We start from the raw sequence: 23,302 nt of genomic DNA on the forward strand, positions 1-23,302 counted from the left end.
GAGGAGACACAACAGCACTGCAGTGTGGCTGGTTGGTGAATTAAACAGAAACACTGTTTATGTTAGTGTTTAAAGTTATAAACGTCCACTGCTGTTAGTCACTGTTTATATGTCAGGGTCTATGGTGTATTTTTATTTTTTTATTTTGTCATGTTACAACTACAAATTTTAATGTTTGTAATGGGAATTTTATGAAATAGGCCAACACAAAGTAATCCATAATTTTGAAGAGGAAGAAAAACAAAATTTCTTACAAATAGGAATAACTTAAACGCATGGCATGCATTAAATTTAGCCACATTTCCTCTGATACCCCTAAAGCAAATCCAGAACAACTACTTGTTTTCAGAAGTCTCCAAATACAGACAGTAGATTCCATCTCTGTGTAAATTACAAAGCTATTGTATGTAGATGTTTTAGGGATGGTTCAGTTAGAAAACAATATCCTGACTTCTGAACACCTCATGGAGGACTGACCAGTCATCCAAAAACTGATGAAGAATGGCACAACTGCAATCTGACCAAAAACAAGACTGTCCACCTAAACTAAAAGACCAGGTGATGAGAGGATTAAGCAGCCAGTCGGGTGTCTACATCCTGCTGCACCGTGCTGCTTTTGGAGGATTTTTCTTGGTTCTCTTCAGTCACTCAACCATCGGTGCAGCTTCAAGATCAGAGACCATCTCCCAACTTCCTTAAATGCGGTGAGCTTGTTCAGGACATAGAGAGGCACTCCATGGCATGAACAACATGACCACGGGTTGAACCATGCTGGCTAACAGAGATGTATTTAAACATTTGCATGCGAGCTGTCTGACTAAACTCCATCTATGGTGAAATTCTAACCCTGCTGATTTCACAATTTTCAACATGAAACATGGTGGTAGCAGCGTCATGCTGTGTGAATGCTTTTTCCTTAGCAGAAAGAATCCAGTCTGAGTTAATGGAAAGATGAATGAGCTAATTAACACAGGGAAATTCTGCAAGGAAATCTGGAAGATGTGCGTAGAGAGAATATCTGGAGGTTCATCTTCTGGTGGGATGGCAAATCTGAACATACAACCAAAGTTACAATAGAATGATTTAAATCAAAGCATATTCATATGTTACAATGGCTGGGTTAAAAGCCAGACCTAAATCAAACAGGAAACTGTGGCAAGACTTAAAAAAATATGTTCACAAATACTCAGTGTAGCACTGTGTTTGCACTGTAACAACACATATCTACAGCAAATGTAGATATGCAATGTTGGTATTAGACATACACCCAAAATGTTGTAGCTCTCATTAATATCTTTCTGCAAATCATAACTAAGGAAAGCTGAATATAAGTGCTGGTGCATTTTTCAGGCTTTTATTTGTTAAAAAATATAAAACTATGCTCATCGTCTTCCCTCTGCTTCTGAATTCTACACTAGTTTGTGGTGGTCTAACACATAAAATCCTCATGAAATGTGTTGATGTTTGTGGCTGTAAAATGAGGAAAAGTTCAACAGGTGTGAACCTTTTTGCCAGGATCTCTGTTGCCTCTCTGTATGAAACACGCAGCTTTGACTCCACACTTTCCCTCTGTCGGATTGGACGTTTAGTGCCTTTTCTTTCAATAAGTGCTTAGCATGCCTAAAGTTTCGCTGCAGCCATTTTCTTGTTACAAAGGGGCAGAGTGGGAGGACAATGAACAGTGCAGAGTATCCTGGAGTGATTCTAATTGGCTGGTTCCTTCGCTCTCCCACTGTGCAACAAATTAATTACCCCCTCTCCCGGAGATCAACGCGTACCCGGTCAACAAAGAAGATTTTCCTACTCCGGATGGCACCTTGAATGAAAAATGTCCCACAACAATAACCCACAGCAATATTGTGTTAGCCACAGTGTGAAATTGATGAGCATGTTTCCTTTCATTGAGTGCTACATTACAGTGTCTGGCTGCAGCGAATCATCCATTAGTGATTGTCACCGTTCAATTTGATTGTGCACCGCAGAACATCCCAGGGCGGTTAGAGAGAAGCCTTGGTGTTAATTCAGACTGAGAGCACAGGCGAGAATAAGACTCTTGGGGCGTTGATGGCTGTTTGAGTGATGGAGATTGGTGTATGTGTGTGAGAGACGCGGTTGTTGAAGTGGCAAGCGAAATGCAAAGCAGAAGATGGGCCTGTGTGAAGTTTCCCGTCCTCCGTTCTGGCAGCTTGCGCGACATTTTAATGTGCAGCAGATCTCCTCTGTACTAGAAGAAAGAGGGGACGCAGTCGTAATGCTCGTAGCTCTTCTTTACCAAGTCATCCTTTTCTCATCGTTGTCCACAGCCTTGTAATTGTTCCCATTAAAACAGAAACCATCTGTGCCAGACTAACTGAGCGAAAGAGGTAAAATGGAGCCCAGTCTAAATGTCAGATGGGAATCTTCATGTGGCTGTTATCACACCTCTCCCCATTAAAGCTGACTTCAGAGCCTCTGTGAGATCATTAAGAGCAGTATGTTGAGGCTGATACACCGCCTGTTACAAGGCACCAGTTATCCAGATAAGACTGGGGCAAGGTTTGCAAGAACACAGCTTCTTGAACTATTTTTGTCAGAATTATGTCACGACATCACAGACATAGTCTAAGCAATGTATTTGCACACATACGCCTACTGAAGACACACTGCAGGAACATGCAGAATAGAAAAATAATAATAATAAAAAAAACATATAAAAATACATTTATTTTCAACAGTTTTGTAATGTTAATTTGTTCACCGTAAGAAATGTAACTTAAAACATGACAATGTCCTTTTAATTGACAAAAGGATACAATACTAGATATGTCATGCATAACCTTTGAGCAACTGCACAACTGGACCGTTAGACAACATTTTAATAATCTGTTTAATGTGTCAAGGAAGATTTAAAATCACCATAAACATATATACAGTACACACAAACACACCCCAACATAGTCTTTGTTCACAGCTAATTGGGGCATGCTGTTGTAGATAATAAAGTAAACAAAGTGATCATAGAGCTTGTAGAGCTGAAGCAGATGGAAACACAAGACTGTTTAGTGACTTTACGCTACTGTATCACTTTCTCCCCCCCCTCTATGTACAAGGTACAAACAATCCCAAATTTAATAAGGACAGACTTCCAACATCTGAGAAACAGTCTTTCAAAGCACCGTTATTATCTCACAGAGCAAAACTACAACTTGTTTCTGTCCTTTGAGCATTCACAAGAATCAGATTTGGACATTTGTACACATCTTGATGATATTTACAACAGAAAAATCTCTGTTACTAGAAAGATAGAAACACATTTATGCTCCAAAATTTCACGTAAAGTGGCCAGTGAATGGATCCCAATGTCTTCTAAAACATACTTTTAATATTTTCATATTTTACTTTAGCGACTGTCGACAACTTTAAAGGAGAATCATTTAGATATAATAAACTCAGACCAATATTTTAAAATCTGGACAATATTTTCAAGTCATTTATAAAACGTTTATAGTAACCATTATGGCAGTTTTAGGACCATCTGGACCGATTTAAGTAGATGGACACCTTCAGAGCAAATAATTGATACAATTGAGATACTGCAAACTACGTACCCTATCCACAGAAGTAAAAAAAATGACTGAACAATTGCAGCTATCAGCATGACACAAATGAAAAAAAATAAAAAATATATATATATATATGTATATTCTAACAAAGCAAACTAAGCACAATCAAAACACAACACACAGTACTTACTTATGTATTAGACGTTAGTACAATTAGGAAATTCCCTTGTCACAATTCTCTCCATATTTCTCCCAAATCCTCCTGTGAACATAAAACACACATGAGGAAAGTTCAGAACCAATAGATTGCTTTGATATCACAATTATTTTACAAATTGTCCTCTGGCTTTATCTACATGGCCCTCAGGTACCATTTTAAAGTTAATGATGACTTGATTTTAATATAAAATAAACATGTTTCTGAAAATGTAATATTAATATTAGATTTTCATAACATCCCATGCCTAATTACAACATAAGTAAGAAAAACATTTTTGTAGCCTTATTGCCGTTTGTTTTAAAAATAGTTTTCTTCATAGAATATCATGGGTCTCCCTTATAGAGGAGGTGAAAAATTCAGTCATCTGGAGGGGCTCAGAGTAAGCTGCTGCTCCACACCGAGAGGAGCCAGGTGAGGTGGCATCTGGTTAGGATGGCCCGTAGATGTCTCCTTGGTGAGGTATTTTGGGGATGTCCCACCAGGAGGAGACCCACAAGAAGACCCAGAAGATGCAGGAGGAACTAGGTTATCTGGCTGGCCTCGGAACGCCTCAGGATTTCCTGACCTCAGATAAGTGGAAGATGATGGATGGACGGATGGACAGCTCAATAAAGAAACATGGCCTATGTCTTAGACTTAAGAACACAAAAGAAGACCCTTTTATTGAAAGCAGGCCTAATTAATATGTAGACTTTAAAAGAGGCACAGGGGCTGGGCGTCCATATTTTCTTGAAAGGCCCAGTGGTGCGACAGTGGGTGAGATTTACTAAATTGAAAAGTGGCGTTCTCCCTCCTCAGCCACCAACAAACAGTGTTATCTGTTGAAAACACTTTCTGCCCTAAGAGTATGAAACAAGTCTTGGCTTAAAGGAGAAGAGCAGCAAAGACTGTGAGATGCAGCATGCCCCACAGTACGCTGCCACAACAGACGTCTCAAGAGAGAGGGATCAACAGCTGGGCCATTCAGATGTTTGTGCGGATGTGTGGAGTGTGTCAGGTAAGCAAATGTGTGTTTTAACATGGCTCAGAGATTAAACCAGATGTTTACATGTACTGCGTGAAAAACTCTGGCTAACATTGCATCAACAAAAATATTTTCTGTCACAAGTTAATTAAACGGGGAGTATCATGCATTTTCCAGGCACATTGTGCCATTTTATAGCACAATCAAGTAACTGACTTACCTTCAATTGTCATAAAAATGCTACATGTATCATATACATGCAACATATATATATATATATATATATATATATACGTGTAAAATAAATTTGACTTTGTGCGTTGAAAATCATCACAATGCTTCACATTGCATTGTGAAGCAATGTGTGCCTTTTAATCAAATCAAATCAAATTAAACTTTATTTGTATAGCACATTTCAGCAGCATGGCATTTCAAAGTGCTTTACATCAACTCAAACACAAAAACACAATGCAACATAGAATCAACAATAAAAACACAACATCAAGTCAGATTCTCTCAATAAATTTGCAATTGATTACGTTTCAAATGCAACTCTAAACAAGTGGGTTTTTAGTTGAGATTTAAAGGAAGTCAGTGTTTCAGCTGTTTTACAGTTTTCTGGAAGTTTGTTCCAGATTTTTGGTGCATAGATGCTAAATGCCACTACTCCTCGTTTGGTTCTGGTTCTGGGGGTGCAGAGCAGACCAGAACCATTTTTTTATGTAGAAAATATGAGCATTTTGTAGGTTTTCAAATGTCTTTCAGAAGAATAAATTATGGGGGGCCATCACACAAATGGCCTCACTAAAGCTTAAATAAAAATATTGCAATTTAAATGTAAAATTTAATGTCTCATAACACTAATAACCACATGTAATCTAACAAATTATGAATAGTTTTGTGTCCATGAGGGAGAAGACACAAAAGGAATCCTTCACCTTTGCTATTACTCTGATAAGCGGCAGAACAAAAGCTGTATATCATTTGTTTATGGCTACACATAGTCAGTGTTATACTGCCCACGTAAGTGAGTTCAAATCTAATGAGACACGTAAATTTTACTGATGATGTCATTTATATAGTCGGTGCAATAATTTCTCTGATGACTTTTTATGCTTCATCTTAGTCATTTCAAATAATTTCTGACCAATTTATGTAATTATAAATGTATTAGGCTGTTGTTGATTACACAAGTTAATTGCTGCAGAAGCGGCAATAATTCATTTTTGTTGCAGCTTGCAGTTACTGCGCAATGCCATAATTCATTTAGAGTTATGTTCCCACAAGCATGATGAATGTAAGCCTAATGTTTACTCTGCTTTGGCTTCAGTCTCTAACAGCTTCTGGGTTGGAAATGCTCTTTAGCTACTACATTGTTTAACTTTTTTTTTTTTTTTCCTATGAGTTTTTAACTTTAACAAGAGCACTAAGAATAACTAAAATATATGAAGTGAAGTCAGTTTTGGAGCAGTTTTGAAGAATATATTTTAGCTGTTTTAGAAAATTTCTAAAAACATTTCATTTGAACAGGAACTAATCCTGATTTGAAAATTGTTTACTTCCTTCCTTATATTCAGAGAAGACATTTAACAGTTTAAAAATAAAACAAGTTTCCAGGTTTAGTATGTATGTTGGCTTAAATACCTGTAGCTCACTCCTAAACCAGTTTAGTTCTTCAGTGGGTTTGGTTTTGCCTTCTCTCCATTTGGTGTTATTGCCATTGGGTGTGTTCTAAAATCTTTTTGACAGGATATTGAGTTTTTTACCTCTCTCTCCGCTGGCCCACTCACAACCAAACGAGGAATGATTAATACATTCCAGACTCCTTGCAAAACACTAATATATCCAATTTAATACATACTAACTTCAGTATCATCACCTAACTATGATGTGTGTCAATATAGTTGGGCACCTTGATATGCAAACAGGCAAAACAAAAACTTATTGAGGTGCATCTGATAGTTTTTTTTTTCTTTTTGCCTCATTGTTTTTCTTTTTGGCCCTTGCTACCCTGCAGGTCATGTCGCCGTTGGCAGAAAGCCTTTTCACATAGATCAAAATCCACCACAAGGTAGAGAAAATGTATTGGGCTATTTCTTTTAAGGACGAAGGTTTATGAGGTGTCGTTTTGGTCATTTTGCCTCAGCACAAATCAAATAATTCCTATACACATAAAAAAAAAGAAAAAAAAAAGAAAACTTAAAATATGCTGCTTTTTATTCAATCTGCGCTGACAAGACATTCCAATTATAGCTTGAAAAGTAATTTGGACTATAATGACATATGTTATAATGTTATATATTTTCTCCCACTTAGAAAATATATAACATATAAATTATTTAAGCTGTGTTCTTAAAAACCATACTGCGGTTGGTCATTTAAAATGATGAAATTGCTATCTGAGGTTGCTTACTCCATTTATTATAGATATGAGTGTGATTAAGATGTATCATGCAGCGTCCAGCTGCCAACAAACCATCAGATGATTTCACTCTGGTGGAGACTTTAAGGGTAGTGGTGAATTTATTATATTTTTACTCTTTACTCATTTTCATTTGGTTGAAACTATTCCAACATCTCCCTCACGTCGCATCTTCTACATATTTAAGCTCATTAGGAGTTTCGAAACTGAAATGACAAACAAAAATGCGATTTTGGTAAATCTCTCTAGAGATAAAGTCTAAAGTATTTAAAAGTAGAACCTTGATTACATTTTGCTGACAGTGCTATCTATGAGATGACTAACTTGAATATTTAGATGTAAATGTAAAATACCTGCAGAAATGCTAATGGCATGTGTGAATGAGCACGCTCTACTTTTATAAGGACTCATGCTAATACCAGGCCTTAAAAAAGCTACAAACACACTGAATCCCAAATTGTTGTCCTGCTAAAATGTGATATTCAAATAAATCTAACTTGATTTGACTTAAATATAAAACCACTTATTTTTCTTCCCCTCTGGAGACTTCAAAATGTCAAACTTTGTAATTTATGCACAAGATTACAAAATGTTTTACATCAACTATTGCTTGACAAAATATATCACTATATATTTATATAGTACAGTATGTTTTTATGAACAAATTCAGAATAAAGACAACTAAATCCAACCTGATGAAAATAAATGACACCTCTAAACAAATTTGATCTGGCAATTCCAAAACCTGAAGGTCCAATGCTCTACTGCTCTTTGGCAAATAAACACTTTTGTTAGTGACCCTAAAATGAGTTAATTTGTCTTAGATCAGCAAGAACTAGAAAAGGTGGAAACAGCTGAGAAATGAAGAACAGCCCAAAGTGCTGAGTGATCACAAAAAAAGGCCTGCAGCCCACATGTCTGTGTCAGAAGGACTGCAACGCTACTTTTGTCAAGCAGTCCACACTCAGCGTGTAGGGACTGAGTAGTTTCCATCTCGAAGGCTTCAGAGAAGATGTCACGCGAAGCAATCAAAAAGTTAACTTGTCACAGTGATATCTGGGTTTCTTTGCAGATGCTGTGGCTGTGCTCTTGGGGGGCAATTTGCAAAAATATGACATACCGCGGTGATAAAGATGTTCCAGCTCCTCGGACGTGTGCTGCACTTCAATACAGGGCACGCTGGAATCACTCTAACAGGAGCCATTTAAGTGAGACTGATACAATGCAGCTGCTTCAGGCTTCACCAAATGCTGTTAACATGCATTCAAATGCAAAGTGGTGTATTTTGGGGGCAATAAAATGCTAATCAGTACCAGTCTCTTGCAGTGACAGTCATCCTTTAAATCCTGCTTTAATGGATTAATGGATCACAGTAGTTCACAGATATTATTAGTCTGTACTTAATTTTGCCTGAACAAAAACGACGGAGTAACAACCGTCACACCCTAGATTCTAAAATGTAGTCTTTGAAACTCATTTAAGATAGATCAGAATGAGCTTTGTTATTTACACTCTAGTGTTTCAGAATATTACTTTGGAAACGACTCATCAGCAGCTATATCTCTTCTAAGATGATTTACTAGATCTTCAAAATATTGGCATTTTGTAATTTTTTGAAATATTCCATACAGAACTTTTGTCCTTCTGGCAATGTAAAGTGCTTTATAATTAAAGCTGGATTGGAATGGTACTACTTCCCCACCTATATACTATGTTATATTATATTATGTGTTTATTTCACGACATTCATCATTTGAATAGATTTTAAACTGAAGCAAAAGCTGATCTCGGTATTTCTTCCAATATTAAGTACAGTGTGCTGCACAAAACTGCAAATAGTGAAGGTTTGAAACTGATTACCTCTGCTTCTGCCTTCCAGCTCTTTCTCCATGAGTTCTTTCTGAGACGGAAACTCGCTTAGCTTGACCTTGGACATGGCATCGTTTTGACCTACTGTGCTTATCACCTCTGGATCCTTCTCATGGGGGTCTTCAGTCTCCACATGGATCCAAGGAATTTTCCTGAAAGAGACAGTACACCAGCAAAGATTTTTTTTTATTTTTAAAGCCATTTCATTTAAAAGATTAGCTTCTAGAATAGAGTAGAGCGTAGTTTTGGAGGACAAACCTCTTGAATTTGTAGATAAAAAATGCGGCTATACCAACAAAGACCACGCTGATCAGCATTAGCATTGCGGGCCCACTGTGAATTGAGTCTGAATCCACCAGTGGTGCTGAAACACAAGCATATTCAAATTCGTCACATGAAATTGTAAATATCGACACAGTCGGGAACCAAAAAACCTATACTGCATATAATTAATTTCAAAAGACATTTCTGATGGAAAAAAGTCTTTGTAGCCACAGAACCACAGCTTTGTCAAAGACATGTGAAGTGAATGCCATATTCAGAGGTTGAAGGTTCATCTGCATCTGTAGGCTCTGGTAAAAGTATGACAAAACGTACGCAACTTGGCCCAGCAGCTGAACTCAATTATTCTGAATGTGAGAATATAAAATTGCACAATATGTCTTTTTTAAGTTTTTTTTTTGTTTGTTTTATTGACTTTTTATGACCATTGTTAGTACAAAATGTTTTCTGAACAAATTTGAAAATGACAACTTTCAGTTTTTGCTCTAAGAGGTAATTTACCATGGTAGATAATTACAAGCAGACTGAACTTGGACTTGCAACAGAGCACTTTTAAAATTCGTCCATAGCGTACCGACACTTTACAGCCCCAAGTCACGGTGCTTTGACAAAAGTTTTTCTTACAAATCTGTGCAATTTTGGTCATAAACATGAATTTAACTATTGTGAGCCAAAAGCCAGAGTTAAAAAGTACAAATAATATATAATGTTCAAACATTTTCCCTTTCACTTATGGTTGTTTGTCTTCCAGAGGGATTGCTTTTATTACTCAATCCCATGTAACCACCATAGCTGCAGTTTAAAGAATTGGACTTTGTTGCTTTGTTGTTATCCTCTGGGGGTTAATTTTAAGGTTAAAAGAAACCTTCAGGACAACCCTGGTCTCTCCCTGGGGACTGTCATGGTGCAGCAGCTTATGCATGCTGAGGTGCAATATTCAAAGCATTTCTCCTCACCACCCATCTTTCTCTCCCACTGATAGAAGACGATGAAGTGTTTGACCTTTCAGGATCATTTTAAAGGCAACCCAGACCTTTGTGTGCCGACACAAATGAAGACAGATCCATCGGTGGATGAAAAGGGTAAAGCCACGCAGGGTTGATCGACACATTTGTGCAATACGTTAATGACCCGATGACCCTGCAGATTTCCTTGGCGCATACCTAATGCCCTCCTTGTCAATCACCTCATCGATTGACTGATTTCAAACAGCTACTGTACCACGACTTCAGGTTAAAAAAAAAAAGACAAAAAACAACCTGACACTCTGAACAATGTTTAAGTCCTGTGATAAACTGTACTTGAAGTTTTAAATCTAGATAAAACCTTGGGTCAATATAGATATCTAGATATAGATATCTATCTATATATATATATATATAGATAGATATCTATATCTAGATATCTATATATATATAGATAGATAGATATCTGTTGGCAAAAACAATAGAAAGTGACCTAACAGTGACTTACCCAAGGTTTGCTGAGTCATGGATACGACAATGTGAATATTTGCTTTTAGCTCGAAATGGACCAGGCCTTGGTTCAGGGCAGTGGCAAAAATACCTGATATCTGTTTTGGAAAGATAACACAGAGGATGTTATCAGACACAATCCAGATCTGTCATTGCAATCATTTGACACTTAAAATAATAATGATACTAAAAGAGTAAAAAACGTAGAAATGCAATGCTTAAATAACAATCTGGAGAGGATATTCTTTATTAGACTAGATTTGCTTAATTTTTTAATGGCTCTCTTGTGCAGCCCTGGGTAAGCTAATATGCTACATCAGACAAGACATTTCCAGGGTACAGTTCTATCCATACCAAAAATGATAAGGACGTTTCAGTCCCTCAGACACCTACCAAAACTCTCGACTAACTGGCTAAATGTGGCATAAAGGAGAGTCTGGCAATGCATGAAAATGGGACATGTTAATGGCTATTCTCCTTTCAGTTTCCAGGCACAATGCAGAACAGAAATGTCCAGGGAGGAGCTTCTTTTTCAAATGGGTGAAAAAAAAAAACTTTTTTGAGCACAGACTGCTCCAGAAGTGTCACCATGAGAAAAAGAGAACTTGCCAGACAAAGCTAATTAAGAGTCTGTTATGATGTTATGGTGTTAGAACGTAGGTTTTCATTTAGTAGCTATTTTGATCATTTCCTTGTTGTTTATTTAATTTGATTTTACCTCTTTGTGTTTTAATTTCCAGGTTCATTATTTATTGCGCATTTAGATTTAGATGTTTGTTTACAGTACTGTTTGTGTTAGTCTCAGGATTTTCCCTTTAGTCTATTTTCTCCTTTTCTCCTGCTCTACCTGTTTTTTATTAGATTTCCTGTTTCAAGAACTTTTTTGTTTTCTTATCTGTTTTTTTTTTTTTTAAGAATTATGATCATCTTGTGCCATTTTCCCAGCCAGTAAGAGTTCTTAGAGTTCTTTTTTTTTTTTCAGCAGTCCACATTTGTCTCCCATCTAAATCAGAACACCTGTCCTCAATCAACAATTACTGTCCCAGTTTTTAAACACCAGGAGTTTCTTTTGCTCCATTTCAGATCATTTTGTTGCCACACTGTTCCTACTGTGTCCTATTGGAATCTTTCTAGCTCACCATTGCCCAACATTTTAAGAGTTCAAACAACAAACTGTTATTGTTGTTGAAGTTTTTGTTTAAAATGAAAGCTTGTTGAATCTTAATTTCATGATTGTTGCCTACCTGGATTTGGGTCAAAGTAAGACCTCTTTTCCTATGTTCAAGTGAATAACAAGCACAATTTTTTTTTTTTTTTTTTTTTTTTTTTTTTCTAGAATGTGCCCAACAAAATTAAATCACAGACACAAGCAGCTAAAATGAGCTTCCTCTGAAAGCAATCATAGAGGGGGAGGTTGAAGTAAAGCTGCTGCCCTAATGTTTAAGACAACATGCTGATATGTAGGAACAAATTACACTGGAGGTGATATGTTTGCAATTAATGTTGATGGTTTGCTATTTTTATTACCAGAAACGTTCACATAAAAAAATTTCCACAAGTCGCGTCTCTTACTGTATCCAAAGCCTCCTCGCTTCTTTTCTTGTGCTCACTTGACATTTGCTCATCAGACAGAATAAAAAGCTCCGCTGTGGTCGGAAGTCCAGGGTACAGAGACACCATCAGCTGACTCTCAGAAACCCCGGACACCTGCTGAGACACGAATGACAGGTTTAACTCCATTAAGGAGCTTAATTTAAGTTCGAGACCAAAATATAGCAATATCCCGTGCTTCTCCACAGCAAGAATGGCTGACATCGCCTCTAATTCACACTAGTTATTCACACTAGTGACCTGTCATCACAGATCACCTCAAAAAAAAGGCTTGTGGAGGACAGAACTTCATGGCTGTGTTGTTATTATTGCACAGGGGTTTAAAATAGTAATGACCCTGAAAGTAATGGGGTTCCAATGTTGGTTTCAGGAAGGATCTGTTGGGACTTGATGTACCTGTGACAGAGCTGTCCGCACCACACGGCCTATGTCCTCCCTCCACTCGGGGATGTCAGGATTGTGTTCGTCAAGAGCTGGTGAAAACGACAACAGCAGTGACCTGAAGAACTCTGGAAAAAAGGGGTGAAGTAGTATGTATTAGAACATGAACGCTACTTCTAGTTTAGTTTTTGATTAATCTGATGTGCAGATTTGTCTATTTTCATTTGGGAACATATGCCTTGAAGTTAATTGCTCTTCCAGATTTTATGTTCGCATAGCGTGACATTTTATTCATTAGGTGGGTCTACACTGACGTAGATTAGGCACAGCTCGCGATGCTGGCCATGAGGCATCACTTTCCCTCCCCCCCAACAGTAACATTTTGCATATTCATGTACCTATGAAGTGCTTTGAAGTCTGTCTTTTCCACTCACCTTTAACAGTTATAACTTTTGAGTCTTCCAAGACGCTGCTTCCACAAGCAACCTGGACCGTGACCTTGTTTTCTCCCTCTCTGAGAAACATGTGCGAGATGCTTCCTTCCAGAGTTATAATGGGCTGAATTTCAAAAGAAGAAGAACAACAAAAAACAACAGAATTTCTCAAGAAAATACTGAATAAATACTACATGTATGCAGCCCTTGACTCGCCGTATAATGAATGGTTGTTTCAGTGAATATAATCAACGGGATAAAAAAAGTCTGATCCATTTGAGCTCAATCTTCCAAGAAAAAGGGGGTGGGGGGCACAAGCCCAAGATTTACATTATTTGTGGAAAAGCTCTGTAGGTTTGTGGTTTTAAATTAATACGGTGGTGTAAGGACAGCAGAAGAGGAGTGGGAGAGTGGAAACAATGACAGTGAGCTGGACAAAGACGAATGCTGGAAACAGTAGTAGGAGGAGGTGATGCTCCCTCACCTCGGAGCTGTTTTCAAACCACCAAAAGAAGGTCAGAGTTCTTGTGTGGCTTGGCCAAACTACTGCCGTGAGATTAGCTGCTTTCTCCCTGTTGGCCACAATAGGAGCGGAGAGATACACGATCCACTGGACCTGAGGCGGTAGCAAAACACATGCAGATATCCATTAGATTAATTGAAGTAGTAAACACTGAGTACTGAATTCATCACAGATGATGTACACTGCAGCTCAAAGTGTGTGCTTTTGCACGTTCCCCAAGCCTGATATGCATAAAAGTATTAGGAGTATGACTGACATGATATTTGCCAGTGTCAAAATGTGACTATCTAGAAAAGCGAGGAGGCTTCATGCTGTATGCACTGCTGCAGGGATGAGTAATGACGTTACTTATCCACGTACTGGTGATGTGCAAAAAAAGTGCGCTGCTGTCAGATCCCAGGTTGTTTTCTGCAGTAGCTATCACGCGTAAATCCCAGTCTTTCTGTAGATGTGCTTGATGCCGTCGTCGGTCCGGCTCAAGTTGGAGTATGTGATCTTGATTCCGTCCCCGAAGTCTAGCTGGATGCTGGTGCTCGGAGACTCTCCCTGCGGATAGACAGGATGACATGGCATCTGTCATCACAGCTTAGGTCAGGACACTTCTGTTAGGCCAAGTACAACTGGAGATAGCCCGGCCCGTTGCTTAAGTGCCGAGGCCTGGATGTCCATTAAGCAGTGCCACTGAAATCATGTAGGCGTCTATGGATAAAAGGTGACATAAATCCATCTGAGAAAACAAGATGAAAAGCAAAAGTCAGAAAGTTCACCCAGTGCCCAAAAAGTAAAGAAACGTTTCTGAAGTGCCGTCATTTTATGAAATCCTTTAAATTAGATATGTTACAATATACTTATTTGAAGTCACTGACACAGTTTAACTTAATTTAGGGGAAAATAGCAATAGCAGAGGAATGCTTGGATGCAATACTTGGTGATCTAAAATATTTTGGGTATGATTCAATCAAACTCTTCTTGCCAATAACACATTAGGTCACTTAGGCGGATCTATAGTTTCTTTTTGGGAGCCAACAATTGATGCATAGTTGTGCTCAGCATCTCTAGCTAAAGTAATTATGTTTGGATAGAAATTCTATATTTACAAATCAAATAATTTACCATCAGGTGTATTATGGCAATAGGAAACCTACGGTAATGTCATGTAGGCATCTGGTTCTGTGTAACTGTATCAGCAATTAAAACAGGTGTCCTCAAAATAATAGCATTGTGGAGATTGATCGGTGTGGTCAATCATCTGGTTGTTTTATCTTGTTTTTACAGCGACTTTGAGTGTTTTGAAAGCTAGTTTGAATAAAATGTGTTATTATGATTATTATTATTATTATTATTATTATTATTAAAAACAAATGCCAAATAGCTGACATTTATTTAGGGACAAAATCAGTGAATGTTCATGTGAAACTCTGAGTTGAACAGGTTCTTCCAGAGTGTTCAGGAGAAAAGAATATAAACAAAAATGTTTATTGAAGAGGGGACCAGATACAAAGACAAATTATTTAAAAATAGAAACCAATGTTAGAAAAATGTCTAAGAATACAGAAAACAACCATTGGCCCATTTACTTGAGTAATGTGGAAATTATTTGAAATGTGGGTTTGTTTAATTTGTTTAATTGGCCCAATTTGTTTAATTGGCCCATTTACTTGAGTAATGTGGAAATTATTTGAAATGTGGGTTTGTTTAATTTCACAGATCCATTGGATCTGTGATCCATTGGATCACAGATCCAATGGATCTGTGATCCATTGGAAAGGATCACAGAAAAGCAAATAATAACAAAGAACAAGTCAATAATCGCTCAAGAGGGAAATTAACCTAATGTTAGTTGTGAGAACTGTAATAATAAGAAAATGTCAATGAGAAGCTCTTTGCAAGAATCCTAGCAGGAATACCCTTTGTCAGTCGATTTGGTCTAAAGAGGGGTTTTCTTGCAAACATATCAGCCTATGTTTGAGCTGAAGAGGTTACAATTTGCCAAAAAAAAAAAAAAAACCCCTCAATGACTGGCCAAAAAATAAATGGCACAATGACTTCTGGACAAGCTTTTCTTGTTAGGTCTACGAGCCTTAATTTCTGAATTAACCTCAAACACTGAATTCAAGCCACAATGGTCTCACCTGGTCATTTCTGAACTATTCATCAATTTGAATCCATCAAAAGTCATCTTCTCTTATGCCAAAGAAAAAAATGCTTTTGAAAAGTTTTTTTATTTATTTTTATTTTTATTTTTTTTTTTAAGAAGAGACCGATTGAAAACAAACCAGTAGCTGAGCAGCATCTCAGACTGAAAAGATGCAAGAGATGGAGAGGTCACATCAATTTCAAGACCGTAGTCCAATTAAAAACTTGTGGGATGTTGTCAAACATCCTGTTTTTGAGAAAAAGCAAGAACAGAGAATCAGTGGAGAGTAGTCTGATCATTCTGGGCTAAAATACCAATCATGTAAACAAAAAATACACAGATTGTGAGCTTCTGTTTTTAAAGGCACTGGATTTACTTTGAACACATCTCCAGATTTTACTGACAGAAATGCTAATGCTCGTAGAGAGGAATGGGGAAGTTAGAATCGACAAGAAAGAAGAGAATGACGAGAATTTTAGTTAATTGCAATTATCGTAATTACTGTAATCACAGTAATCAACAATATGGTGAAATGGTAAATTACCCATACTTGTAAAGCCCTTTATCAAGTCCAGAGGAGCTCAAAGTTCTTCACACTACATTTAGTCATTCATCCATTCACATTCACACACAGCCCTCTGACCATCGCCAGCAGGCAAGGCACGTCTTGTCCAAGGGTCCAAGGACACAACAACTCAGACGGACAGCAAATATTACAGGACGAATTCTTACCACCATCGTAATTCAGATTAAATTATTTGCCATTTATAAAATGTTTAATATTATTAAAAAAACAATTTTGAATATTAACTTTGGTATTGTTTACTCTAACCCTATAGAAGTCTAAAATACAATCTTTATTTTCCACAATTTGGTAAATCAGCCTCAGAAAGTTCATTTGTGGAGCTCACCAGAAAAAAAAACACTAACTCCATGTCAACTGTTTTCAGGCTACCCTTGAAAGAAGAGGTAGTACCAATCAAATCTGCTAACAGCTCAGATCTAAGGATAATCCAGGGCAATGACGCGGTTGGTGATGCCCTGACTTTTCTTCAGCCGTTATAATTGTGCTGTGTGTGCGTGTGTATGTACGTGAATCTGTTAAGACCAATTCTGATATAAACAATGACAATGGAATTTAACAATGATAATAGTTTATATATTTATATATATATGTGTGTGTGTGTGTGTACTCAATATTTCAATATGTCAAATTGTCCTTGAGCAAAACACTGAAATCACACATTGTCTCAAATGTGCTCAGTGTGAGGGGAATGACTGCTGCTCAAGTCAGTAGGTTAATGGGCAATAACTTGCACAAATACTTTGTAGAACTTGATGAAAGGAAAATAAATTGGTGTGGATCATGGCATGCATATGGTATTTCAAGTATGATCTCAAGTGCAGAAGGTGTGATGTGAAGAGCAGCACATGTGACCTTACAATATAGGTGTACAAATGTAAAGAATCTAGAGCTACTGCTTATTGCCATGGATGGTGAAATGTTTTATTGTAAATAAATATGGTCATGATTCAAAATGAAAACCTCATTGTGAGATTTTGAAGTTACACAGGCCTATAGTACAGTGCAACACTTGGGCATTAGTAAACTGAAACACTAAGATTGAATTTTTTCTGCAAAATGGAAAAAATTGCTGTTTTTGCACAATTTGCTGGTGGTGACACGAGATTTTTATGAACACATTTGGTAAAAAAAAACAAAAAAAAAAAACATGTTTTTGGTGTATGTGTGGAGATAATTTTGACTAGCATAGAAAGACTGCTGAGTCAGGAGTCACAGCTTCTTAAGTATGTAAAACAATTCTGCCACATGAGCACCACAGATTACACACCTGCACTTAAAATGTCTCAGAGATGAAATGATAGCCTTACGCTATGCTATCTAAATCCCTGACTCACATCAGGATGCTACATGCTTGAAACCAAAAGTGAAACGTTAGGGGTTTGCTGCTGTAGACTAATTGTATGACCACTTGGGGAGACTCATTAATATTATTCTCAGATGATAAAACACATATTATTCAGCAGAACTCTATACATGTGGCCTCAATATTCAGGGTCCATCAAAAGTGACAGAAAAGGCATGGCAGGACTTAATGTTCAACATGCCTAGTAATGAGTGCTAATGTTTTTGTTTTGTTTCTGCACATTTACCTCATTTTGTCTTCATTGCTTTTCTATCGAACTAAGACCTAAAAAAAACACTCTGAACTCTAAAATAAAAATCTCTCCTTCAAAGAGTTGAAGTTATTCACATTCCATAACTTTTCCTTTCAGTCAATTTATTTGGTACCAGGCATATAGTGCAAGTCATGCATACACTTCCTGAATAGCCCCATTTTGTTCCTCTCAACATAAATACATGGCATTCTGTTGCACTTAAGACAAGGTGTATAGTATCCCTACTACACAACAATTGACACTACATGTTTATTTAAACACGAATTATGTAAAATTGTGACTCACATTATCAAGGTGGATCATGAAAGTAACATTGCTTCCAATGGCAGCACTGAGCTCTCCGTGGCTGGTGGACAAATGCAGGCCCTGGGGTGGTTTGGGTTGACATGCAACCCTCTTTGGCAAGTACACATTTCTTCCTTCCTCCTTACAGTTATTGGACAAAACCTTACGATACCTTTCAAGCATAAAGTGGAAAAGAAGCAAGCATCATATAATAACAACTAGTACTTATGGTCTAAAATGAAGAGATGCATCATCTGACACTGATGTGCACACTGCACTTTTCACACATACTAGAGGTGCCACAGCCACACACTATTGGTTTTATTTTTCACCTCTGTAGTAAAACAATGGCAATCTTTCAACAACATAGAGATTTAGCTTGAATTGTTCCAAGTATACATAAAACTGTCGCTTAAAAAGTGTGCAATTGATTGCTTTGTTTATTTATCTCAAAGAAAAATGATACGCAAGATGCAATACTTTGTTTATTTTAGCTCCCTTGAGTTTTTCTTTTCACCCAACCTGGTGGTTAACTATGATTTTCTGTTTTCATTCCATACAGCTTGTAAAACAAGATGGGATTGAATAAAAATGTTTGTTGAGGGACTTCACATTGGGGCCCACTTACCCGGTGCTGTTAAGGAAGCTTTGGCTGGAACTGCAGCTTTTAGCCACACCATTTGGATTAAACCAAAAAGCAGGAGAGCACTTCCCATCCGCCTGGCGCTCCCACCCATAGTCACTGCCAAAATAAAACAAAAACAAAACAAAAAAAAAATTGAAAACATATGACTTCATTAAATGATAAACACTGCTACTCAAACTAATCTACAAGCTTTTGTACTGAGGCAAATTTCTGCGGTTAGAGCTTCATGAAATATTTTAAGACCTTAACTAGAGACATGATTGTCAGACAAGCAAGATCAAAGAGAATTTCAGATGGACGGATAAAAAATATTTAAAATTCATTTAAGGATTCATTATTAATTGAATTATAATAAGTTATTTGACATTATGCAAATTAGAAAAGCATGATGAAAGTTCTAAACTCTAAATGTTTCAAGCTGCAATTAGAGTCACAGAGCAGTAAATGTGTAACATACTATGTGGTATGAAAGTAGGAAGTTTTTCAGGCTGACACCTTTGTTTTTCTCTTCCAAATTTTAACAGGCAACCTAATTACAAACAATAAAATACGCTTGATGATGAGTTGATTGGAAAACACATTAAAACAATTGCAGTCTGCAGTCCTCTCTGGACAAAATAAGAGCAATACAAATAAAACAGTCATCACCATTCGAAATCATAGGAGTTGCAGGGACACGGCTCTGAGGAGTAGATCCTGGAATAATCTTGAGCCAACATGCAACGGTTGCCAGGCCGCCGCTTCATATACTTCTGCTTCTCACCCATCACACACTGCTCTTCCTTTTTCACATAAAGAAAATTGTGTTTGGGTTGTTTTAGAGCGTGAATTCAACAGCAGACATTTTTTCAAGGAACATGCGTGAATAGGCATGCAAGGATATTTTTGTTACCTTGTTGTGCAGGGACCATGTCTGATAGTCACCATCCATGCATCTCCTGCTAAAAAGACCTTTGTAGTCAATCTTGATCAGCTGCCACTCTGAACGGTGGCTGAAGTGTCCGAAAAAGCTGCAAGAAGATTAAAGGAAATTCCTGATTTCCAACAGAACCCATGCTGAGATGCAAAAATACACTTTTCGAACTCTGTGGGTCTGACATGTAGATCTGAATTCTGTAGTAAAACAGACCCCTTCAATACTTAAAGTTGATGAAAACACACACATTTAAGATAAGTATATTAAATCACATGAGATCAATGAAATTAATTAGTAAAAGGAAATGTGGGCTCAAAGCTGCAGAAGGTAACAAAATAATAATAATAATATATTTTACATTTACAAAAAAAAATTGTTTATGCATCTAGTTTAATTTGAGTCAGGTAATCTGTGAAAAAAATCAATCTCCTGTGGTCCTACAGCCATCTGCAATAATACACTGGTAAATAAACTTGTTCAGAAACAACCAATCAAAGCCCAGAGGAGGGTCTTAGCACTGTCACCCTCCCTCTTGCTCTAGGTTGCACTTCTAGGATGGCAATGAAGACGGATGAACAGTTTTCAGTTGAAAAGCATACCTAAAGATGCGGCCCCATCTTGGAAGAGTGGTGAAAAACTAACATTGTGGTTTTCACTTTGAGCACACCATCCTCAAACATATTCTATGAGGGCAAAATGTCCAACTTCAGTCTCATCGGACCAGAGAAGAAGCCAAATGAATTATATGGTGTGCTCCTCTGTCCTCACGATGCTGTTCATAAACACCAAAACAGCTGCTTTTATAACAAGATTTAATTACACAGTGACTGCCTCCATCTATTTGTAAGGTGAGTTTTGGATGTAGTTGGTTGTATGGATTTTCTTTAGGGTTGGTAGAGTAGAGCCGACTGTGAAAATTTTATTGCTGTGATATTTTTTTCACAGCAATAAAAAGTGGATCTAAAGTGTATTTTGTTGAAGTGCAATAGTCTGCTGTCACCTTCGTCGTTCACATAAAGAGCGTGGCAAACTCAGACAATCGTACAACATTGAACCATGAGAGTCTTAATCGCTGAATTAGCTCCAAATCCCTGAGACCCAACACTGATAATGCATACCCACCCAACAACACAGAGCACAAGTTTAACATGGCAGGGCAGGAAGCCTCCGATACAAACGGTAGACAAGTGCTGTTACTGTGAGGGCAGAACGATGCTGGAAACATTTTAATGTGGAACACCTGTGGAAAAAACTCTGCTTAAACCCGCAGAAGAGCTCAATCTTAAACCCTAACACCTGTTAGTCTTTGCTTACGTGATAATGTGATTGTCAGACTCGGGCTCCATTAAAACTCCATCCACATACAGAGGCACCAAGGAGAAACTGTGGCGATCCCATTTCTTCCCTTCATCAAGACTGATCCTGCATAACAAAGACAATATCTGTCAGTGCATTAAAACCCCTGTGCTCCCGTTTAACTCTCTAAATATGAAAAATGTGTTATTTATTCCATGTAGACGTTATCAAATAGGGTACGTACACCAGCTATACAATGGGAAACAAGTAAAAGTGAAATATGATAAAAAATGTTAGGTCATTTTGCTTTTGCCATGTTTGAAAAATGGATCCCAATAGCTTCTCTTCACTTTGAAAAATTAACTTGACAGCCGGCTGAACAAAGGAACAAATGTCCCTCAGCCCAGGTAAATGTTTGAAGGTGACAAAACATCAGAAAGAAAGGTAAGACTCAGATTCCAACATCAGAAATAGATTTAGGGGGGGTTTCAAATCACCTTTCTTTGAGCTTAATCACTTTTGACAGCATTGTAGTGTGCAGGGACATCAAAGTAGATAGTGTTACAAAGCTCCCACAATGAGGGACTTATGAGGGCATTCGGAGTCTCATATTTCCATCCTGCTCCACTTCTCATTTACATAAAAGCACTCAAACCTTCATATCCAACCAAGAGTACAAAGCTGTAACACACTCTCCTCTGCTGGAAATGACAGCTCTGAAGCCACAGTGGCGATACAATAATCACATAAAGTTGGCCCATCAGCATTTCAAAACATTAAGTGTAATCATATGCTGTACCACCACCCCCAACCCCAGAGCCTCTGAATCCCCCACCCAGTTCAAAATTATATTCAGGTAATTTTCCACTACACCCTCAAACCTACACTTCCTACCTCTGGTATGCCGCTTGTAACAACATGCGATACTTACCATAGATGTCTAATAGGCATTGCCGCATGAAGAACTGCAAGCAATGCTCCTCCGTTGTCAAGAAACCAAATATTGTACTCTTCGTCAAAAATCTGAATTCAGTAGAAAAAAAAAAGACATTGCATGCTTTTATTTTTCATTTGATGTAAAAACGTCATCTGTTTAGCATAAAATCTATAAATGCTGCTTACCTGTCTCCAGCTGTTCCCTGCGTCTGATGTTATAAACATCCCAAGGTTGGTAGAGGACAATTCATTTCCAATGTTTCCTGAGTACAGAAAATACAACATGTACACTATGCTTTGCAGCCACAAAATTTATAATTTTTTATTGGGCTGGGGAGGGGTTCTGTGAAGGACAGACACTACAAAGTAGTGCATGAGTTGAGAAGTGGAAAAAAAACTATGCATTGTTTTCGGATTTTTCTATGTAAAAATCTAAAAATTGTGGCATTCGTATGTAAACGTTTCCTTCTAACCGGTTACCCCACAAAAACCCAGTGCCACTAATTCCCTTCCCTTAATTAGTAAATGGAGTCCGTTTGTGTGTAATTCAATTCTAAGCATGAGTAGAAAGTGCTCTGAGCAGATGAAAATAAAACGAGACCTTTTGGCCAAGACTAAAATTATATATGTAGAAAAAACTAATACTCTCGACATACCATCCCCACCATTAATCATGGTGGTGGCAGCATGCTGTGGATATGCTTTTCTTCAGCATAACAGGGAATTTTGTCAGAGATGATGGGAAGATTAGATTACGTTAAACACAGGGCAATCCTGGAAGAAAAACTATCAAACAAAAAAAGACCGGAGACTGCCCGAGTCTCAGGTCTTCCTGCAGGATAACAATACTAAAGTACACCCAGAATTATGATTCAGAAGTTTAGACCCAAGCATGCTGGTATATTAGAACGACTTATTCATGGATACTCTTCAGCCAATCTGACTGAGGTTAAGCTACTTTACAAATAACAATTAGTAAAGATTCCAGTCTCTAGACGTGCAAATCAGGGGTGCATCGATTGCAATTTTCTAGCCGATCACCGATTAACAGTCTATTAAAAATCCTGACCTGCCGATTCCGATTTTGGCAGAAACAATTTTCTTTGTGTCTAAAATGTTGCCAAATGTAGCAAGAAAGTTGATGAGCTGCCAACAGTGAAA

At 37.6% G+C, this 23,302-nt stretch overlaps 1 pseudogene; it reads right to left on the reverse strand.

Moving 5' to 3' along the window:
• Window positions 1–55: 55 nt before the first annotated feature.
• Window positions 56–22,426, reverse strand: LOC122842734 (annotated as a pseudogene).
• Between the last annotated feature and the right edge of the window lie 876 nt (window positions 22,427–23,302).

The sequence above is a fragment of the Gambusia affinis genome, linkage group LG13 (genome assembly GCF_019740435.1).
Source record: "Gambusia affinis linkage group LG13, SWU_Gaff_1.0, whole genome shotgun sequence".
NCBI classification, from domain to species: Eukaryota; Metazoa; Chordata; class Actinopteri; order Cyprinodontiformes; family Poeciliidae; genus Gambusia; species Gambusia affinis.